The sequence below is a fragment of the Bubalus bubalis genome, chromosome 1, assembly GCF_019923935.1.
Source record: "Bubalus bubalis isolate 160015118507 breed Murrah chromosome 1, NDDB_SH_1, whole genome shotgun sequence".
NCBI classification, from domain to species: domain Eukaryota; kingdom Metazoa; phylum Chordata; class Mammalia; order Artiodactyla; family Bovidae; genus Bubalus; species Bubalus bubalis.
Window position 1 is genome coordinate 141,672,188 of NC_059157.1, and position 11,798 is coordinate 141,683,985.

The following is an 11,798-nucleotide window of genomic DNA, read 5'->3' on the forward strand; positions in this document are numbered from 1 at the left end:
CAGAATATTTTTATTATTTTACAGTTTTCAATATACAGGCCTTACATCTATTTTATTAATAAGTATTCAATTTTGTGATGCTATTGTAAATGGTTCCTTTTTAAAATATTTAATTTATAATTGTCACTAACATAGAAATATAACTGATTTTCCTGTTGGCTTTGTATCCTCATTTATCAATTCTTGAAAACTCATTTGTTACTTCTAGTCCCTTTTATATACTATGGAATTTTCAACTAGATGTTCATAAGATCATAAGTAAAGTAATATCTTATCTGTATACTTTTCTTATCTTGTTGCACTGGGTAGCATCTTCAATATAATGTTGAATACAAGCGATTATAGTAGAATCCTTGTCTTGTTCCTGTTCTTAGAGGACTAGGTAGGTAGAATTCTAAAAATGTCCCCTATGATTCCCGTCTCCTGATTATTCAAATACAAGCATACCTTATTTTATTTGGCCTCACTTCATCACGCTTTGCAGATATTGCACTTTTTAGAAATTGAAGGTTTGTGGCACCACTGTGTTGAGCAACTCTATTGGTGTCATTTTTCCAACAGCTTTTGCTCACTTCATGTCCCTCCTGTGTCACAGTTTGGCAATTCTTTCAATATTTCAAACTTTTTCATTATTATTATATTTGTTGTAGTGATGTGTAATCAGTGGTCTTTGATGTTACTATTATGACTTGCTAAAGGCTCAGATGATGATTGAGAAAAGATGAGATGCAAAAGGCAAAAGAGAAAGGGAAAGATATATACATCTAAATGCAGAGTTCCAGCATAGCAAGGAGACCTAAGAAAGCCTTCCTAAATGATCAATGCAAAGAAATAGAGGAAAACAATAGAATGGGAAAGACTAGAGATCGCTTCAAGAAAATTAGAGATACTAAGGGAACATTTTATGCAAAGATGGCCACAATAAAGGACAGAAACTGTATGGACCTAACATAAGCAGAAGATATTAAGAAGAGGTGGCAAGAATACACAGAAAACTATACAAAAAAGATCTTCATGACCCAGATAACCATGATGGTGTGATCACTCACTTAGAGCCAGACATCCTGGAGTGTGAAGTCAAGTGGGCCTTAGGATGCATCACTATGAACAAAGCTAGTTGAGGTGATGGAATGTCAGCTGAACTATTTCAAATCCTAAATGATGCTGTGAAAGCGCTGCACTCAATATGCCAGCAAATTTGGAAAATTCAGCAGTAGCCACAGGACTGGAAAAGGTGAGTTTTCATTCCAATCCCAAAGAAAGGCAATGCCAAAGAATGTTCAAACTACCGCAAAATTGCACTCATTTCACACACTAGCAAAGGAATGCTCAAAATTCTTCCAAGCTAGGCTTCAACAGTACGTGAACTGAGAACTCCCCAATGTTCAAGCTGGATTTAAAAAAGGCAGAGGAACCAGTGATCAAATTACCAACATTTGTTGGATCATAGAAAAAGCAAGAGAATTCCAGGAAAATATCTACTTCTACTTCATTGACTATGCTAAAGCCTTTGGCTATGTGGATCACAAAAAACTGTGGAAAATTCTTAAAGAGATGGGAATACCAGACTACCTTATCTGCCTCCTAAGAAATATGTATGCAGGTCAGGAAGCAACAGTTAGAACATTATATGGAACAACTGACTGGTTCAAAATCGGGAAAGGAGTACATCAAGGCTGTATATTGTTACCTTGCTTATTTAACTTATATGCAGAGTACATCATGTGAAATGCTGGGCTGCATAAACCACAAGCTGAATCAAGACTGCCAGGAGAAATATCAGTAACATCAGATATTCAGATGACACCATCCTTCTGGAAGAAAGTGAAAAGGAACTAAAGAGCCGCTTGATGAAAGTTAGAGAGTGAAAAAGCTGGCTTAAAACTCAACATTCAAAAAACAAAGATCATGGCATCTGGTCTCATCACTTCATGACCAATAGATGTGGAACAATGGAAACAGGGACAAACTTAATTTCTTGGGCTTCAAAATCACTGCAGATGGTGACTGCAGCCATGAAATTAAAAGATGCTTGCTCCTTGGAAGAAAAGCTATGACAAACCTAGACTGCATACTAAAAAGCAGTAATAAAAATTACTTTACCAACAAAGGTCCATATAGTCAAAGCTAGGTCCATATAGTCAAAGCTATGGTTTTTCCAGTAGTCATGTATGATGTGAGAGTTGGACTAGAAAGAAAGTGCTGAAGAATTGATGCTTTTGAACTGTCGTGTTAGAGAAAGACTCTTGAGAGTCCCTTGGACAGCAAGGAAATCAAATTAGTCAGTCCTAAAGGAAATCAGTCCTGAATACTCATTGGAAGGACTGTTGCTAACGATGAAGCTCCAATACTTTGGCCACCTGATGCAAAGAACTGACTCATTGGAAAAGACCTTGATGCACAGTGCATGGAGTTGCCAAGAGTTGGACACGACCAAGCGACTGAACTGAACTGAACTATGACTTGCTGAAGGTTCAGATGATGGTTGGACTTTTTTTTTTTAACAGGAAAACATTTTAAAATTAAGATACATACATTTTAAAGACATAGTGCTACTATACATGTATTAGACTATATTATAGTATAAATATAACTTTTACATACACTGAGAAACCAAAAAAAAATTGTGTGACTAACTTTATTGTGATATTCCCTTTATTATGCTGGTCTGGAAGCAAACCCCACAATATCTGTAAGGTATGTCTGTACCAACCTGGGTATGCTGTGTAGGGACTCTAAAGATGGAATTAAGGTAGTAATCAGCTCAACATTAAATTAGGAAGATTATCATGCTGGGTCCAATGTAATTACATAAGCCCTTAAAAGTGGAAGAAGAAGGCAGAAAAGTGAGTCAGAGAGATGCTAAAGAAGGAGAAGTAGTAGATGACAGATGAAGAAGAATTCTTCAAAGAGATTCAAGGCATAAGAAGGACTTGACTAGCCGTTGCTGATTTTGAAAATGGAGGAAAGGGGCCATAAGCCAAGTTACACAAGTGACCTCTACAAGCTGAGCACAATCTCCATCTGACAACCATCAAAGAAATAGAACTCCAATACTAAAACTGCATGGAACTGAATTCTGTCAACAACCTGAATGAACTTAGAAGTGGATTCATCCTCAGAGCCTTCAGAAAAAAAAAAAAGCTCTGCTGAAAACTTGAATTTGGCCTGTTAAAATCCAGAGAAAAAACTGAGCCATCCTGGCATGGACTTCTGATGTATACTGTGTAATTTTTTAAATGAGTGTTATTTTAGGGCACTAAATTTGTTGCAATTTGTTGTGGGCACAATAGAAAAGAAATAGAGAGTATGTTCCGTCTTTCACTGTTGAATATGGCATTAGTTGGCCACCTCCACCCCACAGGTTGAAGTAGTTCCTTTATATTCTTGGTTTGCTGTTTCTCTCAGCAATGGGTACTGAATTTTGTCACTTTTTTATTGCATCCACTTAGATAATTGTATGTTTTTCAACATTTTTCTATTAATGTGGTGAATTATATTGATTTTTTTCTCTTTTTAATTAATATTCAGGAAAGTAATGACAAATTGAGTTTTTCATTTAAAGCATATGAAGGCGTAGGGTCGCAAAAGGATACTCACTATAGTATGGTGAAATTATTTATGCTGAGTAGATGAGTATTAATCCTCATTTTTTATCTTTTCTTAAGTAATAGCTTTCAGTTCAGTTCAGTTCAGTCGCTCGGTCGTGTCCAACTCTTTGCGACCCCATGAATCGCAACACGCCAGGCCTCCCTGTCCATCACCAACTCCCGGAGTTCACTCAGACTCACGTTCATCGAGTCAGTAATGCCATCCAGCCATCTCATCCTCTGTCGTCCCCTTCTCCTCCTGCCCCCAATCCCTCGCAGCATCAGAGTCTTTTCCAGTGAGTCAACTCTTTGCATGAGGTGGCCAAAGTACTGGAGTTTCAGCTTTAGCATCATGCTTTCCAAAGAAATCCCAGGGCTGATCTCTTTCAGAATGGACTGGTTGGATCTCCTTGCAGTCCATGGGACTCTCAAGAGTCTTCTCCAACACCACAGTTCAAAAGCATCAATTCTTCGGCGCTCAGCCTTCTTCACAGTCCAACTCTCACATCCATACATGACCACTGGAAAAACCATAGCCTTGACTAGATGTACCTTAGTTGGCAAAGTAATGTCTCTGCTTTTGAATATGTTGTCTAGGGTGGACATAATTGAGGTATAATTCACTTATCATGTAATTTCCCTTTTAAAATGTACAATTCAGTGATTTTTAGTATATTCAGAATTGTACAACCATATTATCTATTATCAGTACATTTTCATCACCCCCAAAGAAGCCCTGTACCCATTAGCAATAATCTCTCATTCTCTCCTCCACCCAGTCCCAGCAATCACTAATCTACTGTCTGTTTCTATGGATTTGCCTATTCTAGACATTTCATATAAATGAAATCATTCAACATGCAGCCTTTGCGACTGGCTTTTTTCATGTAGCATAATTTTTAAGAATAATCCACACTTACTATTTATAAGTACTTCTTCCTTTTTATTGCTGAATGTTCCATTATATAGAATAGCCTATTTCATTTATCCATTCATCAGCTGATGAGCAATTAAGTTTTTCTCGTTTTTTATTATGATGAATAATGCTGTTATGAACATTAATGTACAAGTTTTTTGCAGGGATGAACATTTTCAATTCTTTTGAGTATATAACTAGATGTAGAATTGTTAGGTCATATGCTGTCTCTAAGTTTGATATTTTGAGAAACTGCCAAACTGTTTTCCAAAGCAGCTGTGCTGTTTTACAGCCCCACTAGCAATGTATGAAGATTCCAATTTCTCTACATCCTTGCAACAATTGTTACTGTGTTTCATTTCAGTCATTCTAGTGGGTGTAAAGTGGTGTCTCACTGTAGTTTTGATATGCATTTCCTTAATAACTGATGATGTTGATAAGTTTTTTGTGTTTAATAACCATTTGCATATCTTCTTTGGAGAAACATCTATTCAAATCTTTAGCCAATTTTTAAAAATTATTTTTCTGTTTGAGTTGTAAGAGACATTTACATTTCTGTATACAGATCCCTTATCAAATATATGACTTGCAAATATTTTCTTTGTATGATTTTATTTTCACTTTTTTGATGTTGTCCTTCAAGGTACAAACATTTTCAATATTGATGACATTCAATTTACCTTTTTTTTTTTTTAATTTATTACTTGGAGTTCTGCCCACAGGTGCCACCTGGGAATCACTTCACAATCCCAGCAGGAGCAGCCCTGTGGATTCCTTTAAAGTGGTGCTGGAGAGGCCAGCACTTTGGGGCTTCTGGCCACAGGTGGGCAAGGACTTCACTGTGCCCTTCTCCATCTCCTGGCTCACTCAGTCCTGGAGGTAAAGCTGCGCAGGCCAGCATGGCTGTGGGTGACTGGGTGCTGAGTATTGATGGTAAGAACGCCTCATCCAGCATGGCCGTGGGTGACTGGGTGCTGAGTGTTGATGGTGAGAATGCAGGGGGCCTCATACACATAGAAGCCCAGAACAAGATCCATGCCTGTGGGGAGAGCCTCAGCCTTGGTCTCAGGAGGGCTCAGCCCCCTCAGAGGAAACAGCAGAAGGCCCTGGCCCCTCGCCATGGATCCCCTCTCCCCACTCCCACCCCCATCCAGGCAGTATACCTTTGCACCCAGTGCTTCCCTCAACAATACACCTGGCCTTCAGGGCAACCCTGCTTGCTGACAGTGCCCTGTAGCAGAATGGACAGCTGCTCAGCAAGTAGTGGCTGATGGAGGACACAGAAGACTGGCAGCCGAGGTCTGGGACAAGCCAGTCCCATTCCTTCTGCATCCTCGCCCACCTCACGAGCACCGAGTTCATGCAAGACCTGATGAGGAGCACCTGAAGAAACCAAGGGAAAACTATGTCCTGGAGTTGCAGAGCCCATGCCACACCCACCTCCAGGACTGGCACCCCTGGCACTCTGCCCATGTGCCCAACATGCAATGGTAGTCTGGCCCTCGCTGGCTGGCTGCCCTCTCTGCCTCTCTTTCTGTTCTTCCACCTAGGGCACCTCCCCTTGGCATTTCCAGCTTCTGCCTACCTCACCCATCCCTTTCTTGCCCCTGCATTGAGCCTCCTGCTGGCCTAGCCCTGGCTGCCCTACTGGCACTGGGCCTGGCTCCATTTGATACTGCCCTCACTCTTTGCCCTATGGTATTGCTGTCTGCCACGTCTGTGCTGGCTTATGCATGAAAATAACTTCTTAGCCCTGCTTAAAAAAAAAAAAAAATCTGCTTGCCAATGTAGAGATGCAAGAGGCAGGGGTTGATCCCTGGGTGGGGAAGATCCTCCAGTAGGAAATGGCAATCCACTCATTTTCTTGCCTGGAAAATTCCATGGACAGAGGAGCCTGGTGGCCTACAGTCCATGGGGTTGCAAAGAGTCACACACAACTGAGTATACACACACATACACACACAAACATATGCTGTGAAAGGATTCCTCCCATCTAGTTAATTGGCACATCCATCATGTCATATGTCATACATTTATCTTTTTTTGATGAGAACATTGACATTCTACTCTCTTATACAACACTGTGTTGATTCACCATGCTATACAATACATCCTTATACCTTATTCATCTTATAGCTGAAAGTTTATACCTGTTTACTAATCTCTTTCTATTTCTCCCTAGGTCCTGGCCACAATTTTCTACTCTCTGTTTCTGGTTTGTTTTTCAAGATTCCACATATAATGAAATCTAAATTCAGTATTTTTCTTTCTCCACCTGGCTTATTTCACTTAGCATCTATGTGTTCATCTATGTTTCAAAAGTGGCAGGATTTTCTTCTTTCACATGACTGAATAATATTGTATTCATTGTGAATATATACCACAGCTTCTTTATCCACTCACCCACTGACAAACACTTAGGTTATTTCCATACCTTGATTATGCGAGTAATACTGCAATGAACATAGGAGTGCAGATGTCTCTTCAGTATCCTGTTTTCATTCCCTTTGGATATATACACAAAAGTGGGATTGTTAGATCATATGGTAGTTCTATTTTTAATGTTTTGAAGCACCTCCCTGCTGTTTTCCATAGAGGTTGCACCATTTTACAGTCCCCAAAACTGTGCACAAAGATTTCCTTTTCTCCACAACCTACCAGCACTTGTTATCTCTAGTCTTTTTGATGATGGTCATTTTAACAGGAGTGAGGTGATAATATCGTGATTTTGATTTCCCTGATGATTAGTGATGTTAAGAAACTTTTTATGTACCTGTGGGCCATTTGTATGTCTTCTTTGGAAAAATGTATATCCCATCCCTCTATTTTAAAATCAGATTTTTTTTTTGGTTACTGAATTGCATGAATTCTTTTTTAAAAACAACAATGGCTAATTTTGTATTCAAGAGCTCTAATAATTGCTTATTTTTAATATTTATTTATTTATGTGGCTGTATCAGGTCTTAGTTGCAGCACGTGGGATCCTCATTGCATCATGCAGGATCTTTCACTGTCGCACACAGATTCTATTTAGGGTGCAAGTGCTTAGTTGCCCCTCAGCTTGAGGAATCTTAGTTCCCCAACCAGGGCTTGAATTAACGTCCCCTGCAGTGCAAGGCAGATTCTTATTCACGGGACCACCAGGGAAGTCCCCGAATTTTGCATGAATTCTTGATGTATTTTTGGATACTTACACCTTATCAGATGTATGACTTGCAAATACTTTCTTCCATTCCATAGGTTGTCTTTTCACATTGTTGATGATTTGCTTTACTATGCAGAAGCTTTTCAGTTTAATGTAATTCTTGTTCATATTTTCTTTTGCTACTTTTGCTTTTAATGAACTATCCAAAAAAATCATTACCAAGATCAATGTCAAGAAGCTTATCTATATTTTTTATGGTTTTTGTTCTTATGTTCAAGTCTTTAATGTATTTTGAGTTAATTTTTATGTGCGGTATAAGATAGGAGACCAGTTCCATTCTTGTGCATCTGGCTATCCAATTTTCTCAACCTTATTTATTGAAGAACTATACTCTCCCCATTGTATATTCCTGCCTCCTTTGTCATCAAGTTGGCCATATAGGCATGAGTTTATTTCTGGACTACTTTTATAATTCGTTCATCTATGTGCCTGTTTTTGCACAATGCCGTACTGTTTGATTACTACAGCTGTGTAGTATAGTTTGAAAACAGGAAACATGATGCCTCCAGCTTTATTCTTCTTCCTGCACTAGATTACTTTGACTACTTGGGATATTTTGTGGTTGTATACAAATTTTAGGATTTTTTTATTTATGTGCAAAAATGCCATTGGAATTTTGATAGAACTGCATTGAATATTAGATTGCTTTGAGTAGTATGGAAATTTTAACAATATTGTTTCTTCCAGTCCATAAGCATGGAATATATTTTGTGTCTTCTTCAATTTCAAAGTCTTAAAGAGTTTTCAGATCTTTTACCTCCTTGGTTAAATTTACTCCTTAGAATTTTATTCTTTTCGAAGAAATTGCAAATGGACTTCCTTTTCATTAAAGTATTGATGATTTACAATACTAATTTCAGGTGTACAGTATAGTGATTCAGTATTTTTGCAGATTATACTCCATTATAGATTATTACAGGTAGTAGATATAATTCCCTGTGCTATACAGTATGTCTTTGTTAATTATCTATTTTTATATACAGTAGTTTTTATCTATTAATCCCATACCTCTTATTTGTTCCTTCCTGAATTCAGGTTGTTAATACTTTCATATTGCACTATGCTTATTATTTTCCCTTCTTGTAGTGTCTTTGTCTGGTTTTGGTTAATAGAGTAATGCTGGCCTCATAAAGTGAGTCCAGAAGTGATCACTCATCTTTCAGTTCAGTTCAGTCACTCAGTTGTGTCTGACTCTTTGCGGCTCCATGAACCGCAGCACGTCAGGCCTCCCTGTCCATCACCAACTCCCTGCGTTTACCCAAACTCATGTCCATTGAGTCGGTGATGCCATCCAACCATCTCATCCTCTGTCATCCCCTTCTCCTCCTGCCTTCAATCCTTCCCAGCATCAGGGTCTTTTCAAATGAGTCAGCTCTTCGCATGAGGTGGCCAAAGTACTGGAGTTTCAGCTTCAACATCAGTCCTTCCAATGAACACTCAAGACTGATCTCCTTTAGGATGGACTGGTTGGATCTCCTTGCAGTCCAGGGGACTCTCAAGAGTCTTCTCCAACACCACAGTTCAAAAGCATCAGTTCTTCGGTGCTCAGCTTTCTTTATAGTCCAACTCTCATATCCATACATGACCACTGGAAAAACCATAGCCTGGACTAGACAGATATTTGTTAACAAAGTAATGTCTCTGCTTTTAAATATGCTGTCTGGGTTGGTCATAACTTTCCTTCCAAGGAGTAAGCGTCTTTTAATTTCATGGCTGCAGTCACCATCTGCAGTGATTTTGGAGCCCCAAAAAATAAAGTCAGCCACTGTTTTCCATTGTTTCCCCATCTATTTGCCATGAAGTGATGGGACTGGATGCCATGATCTTAGTTTTCTGAATGTTGAGCTTTAAGCCAACTTTTTCACTCTCCTCTTTCACTTTCATCAAGAGGCTCTTTAGTTCTTCACTTTCTGCCATAAGGGTGGTGTCATCTGCATATCTGAGGTTATTGGTATTTCTCCCAACAATCTTGATTTCTGCTTGTGCTTCATCCAGCCCAGAATTTCTCATGATGAACTCTGCATATGAGTTAAATAAGCAGGGTGACAATATACAGCCTTGACGTACTCCTTTCCCAATTTGGAACTAGTCTGTTGTTCCATGTCTAGTTCTAACTGTTGCTTCCTAACCTGCATACAGGTTTCTCAAGAGGCAGGTCAGGTGGTCTGGTATTCCCATCTCTTTCAGAATTTTCCCCAGTTTATTGTGATCCACAGTCAAAGGCTTTGACATAGTTAATAAAGCTGAAATAGATGTTTTTCTGGAATTCTCTCGCTTTTTTGATGATCCAACGGATGTTGGCAATATGATTTCTGGTTCCTCTGCCTTTTCTAAAACCAGCTTGAACATCTGGAAGTTCACGGTCACTCACCTTTAACATGTTGGAAGAGTTTACAAAAAATTGGAATTAATTCTTCTTTAAATGTCTGTTATAATGCACCAGTGGAACCATCTGGTTCTGAACTTTTCTTTGTTGGGAGTCTTTGATTACTGACCTATAATTCTTCCTACTAAATGATCTGTTCAGATTTTTCATGATTCATTCTTGGTAGGTTGGACATTTCCAGTAATTTATCGATTGTTATATTTCAACTGAACAATACCTAGACCAGATAAAGAGGGCCAAGACCTTTATTTCAGCACCCTGTAGTTATTTCTTTAGCAGCATTGTATCTGTTAAAATTGCTCGATTGTATCCTACACTGGACAGCAAGTACCTAATGAACAACAGGCTGTCCTGATTAACACAGTCATTCCAGAGCTGAGTGGACTAAGATAAAAAGTAACCCGCATTTTTCATGGATTCCATATTTATGAATATACCTGATTACTAAAGTTTACTTGTGACCCCAAAATCAAATTTCGCTGTGTTTTCTTGCTCATTTGTGGACATTTACAAAATAGGAGAAGATTTTAGTCAGCCAATACATATTTTCCTGCTGCTGCTGCTGCTGCTAAGTCAATTCAGTCGTGTCCAACTCTGTGTGACCCCATAGACAGCAGCTCACCAGGCACATATTCCTAGCTAAGGTCAAAGAAGGCAGTGCTCTGCCTCGTTTCAGATATCAAACTGTAAACAACTGTTGTTTTCACAGTCTATTTGTGTTTCTTTTTGCTTTTTTGTGACTTTCGTTGATGACTTGGTTGTTTAAAATGGTCCCCAAATATAGTATTGTAGTGCTCTCTAGTGTTCCTAAGCACATGTAGTCTGTGATATGCCTTACAGAGAACACACGTGTTAGATAAGCTTCCTTTGTACATGAATTACAGTGCTGTTGGCTGTGACTTAAATGTTAATGAGCCAATTTATATTAAATACAGTGTCTTCAAACAGAAGCACACATAAAGCAAGATTATATATGTTAGCTGACCAAAATGTGATGCTCACAGAAATGTAATATGTACTTTCTCTAGTAGCAACAGTTCAATATTCACTAATCCAGTGTTCCAGCAACTTGACTAGAATCAACTATATTTGTTGAATGCATGAAGCTGGATCATTTGATTCCAAACCCAAAGCTTGTGTGACTGCAGTATACGGTGGTATACAGGCAGCATGCAATAGTATATGGTAGTAACAGTGACTGTGGAGACAAACTTCCTTAGAGTTCAATCCTGGCTCTTTGACTTGCTAGCTGTCTAATTTGGGGCAAATTATTTAACTTTTCTCTGCCTTCTTCCACAATTTAAAGTGCAGACAAAATAGTTGCTAATGATTGCCTGGGCTGGGTGTTGGGGGAGGGGACTGACCACAAAGAGGCACAAAGAAAGTTTTGAGAAATATTCTGTACCTTGTTTATAGGTTTACAGTGGTAGTTACAAAACTGCCTATGTTTTTCAAAACTCATAGAACTTAAAAGGGTAAATTTCACTTTGTATAAACTCTAACAGTAAATTTGAAGGTTGAAAAAGGAGTAACAGTCAAGATTAAAGGAATAATGCACATAAAACATTTACTGCACTACCTGCTTATATACTCTAAATATTTGTAACTTTCTAACAATAATAGGGAAAGGTTAGGGGGTGTGAGGAAAAGCAGAGTTGACTCCTGAACCAGGGTCCTTATCTGGCTCTTTCACATATTAGC

General features: G+C 38.7%; 1 pseudogene; it reads left to right on the forward strand.

The window, feature by feature from the left end:
- Window positions 1-5,016: 5,016 nt before the first annotated feature.
- Window positions 5,017-6,249, forward strand: LOC102401800 (annotated as a pseudogene).
- The last annotated feature ends 5,549 nt before the right edge of the window (window positions 6,250-11,798 follow it).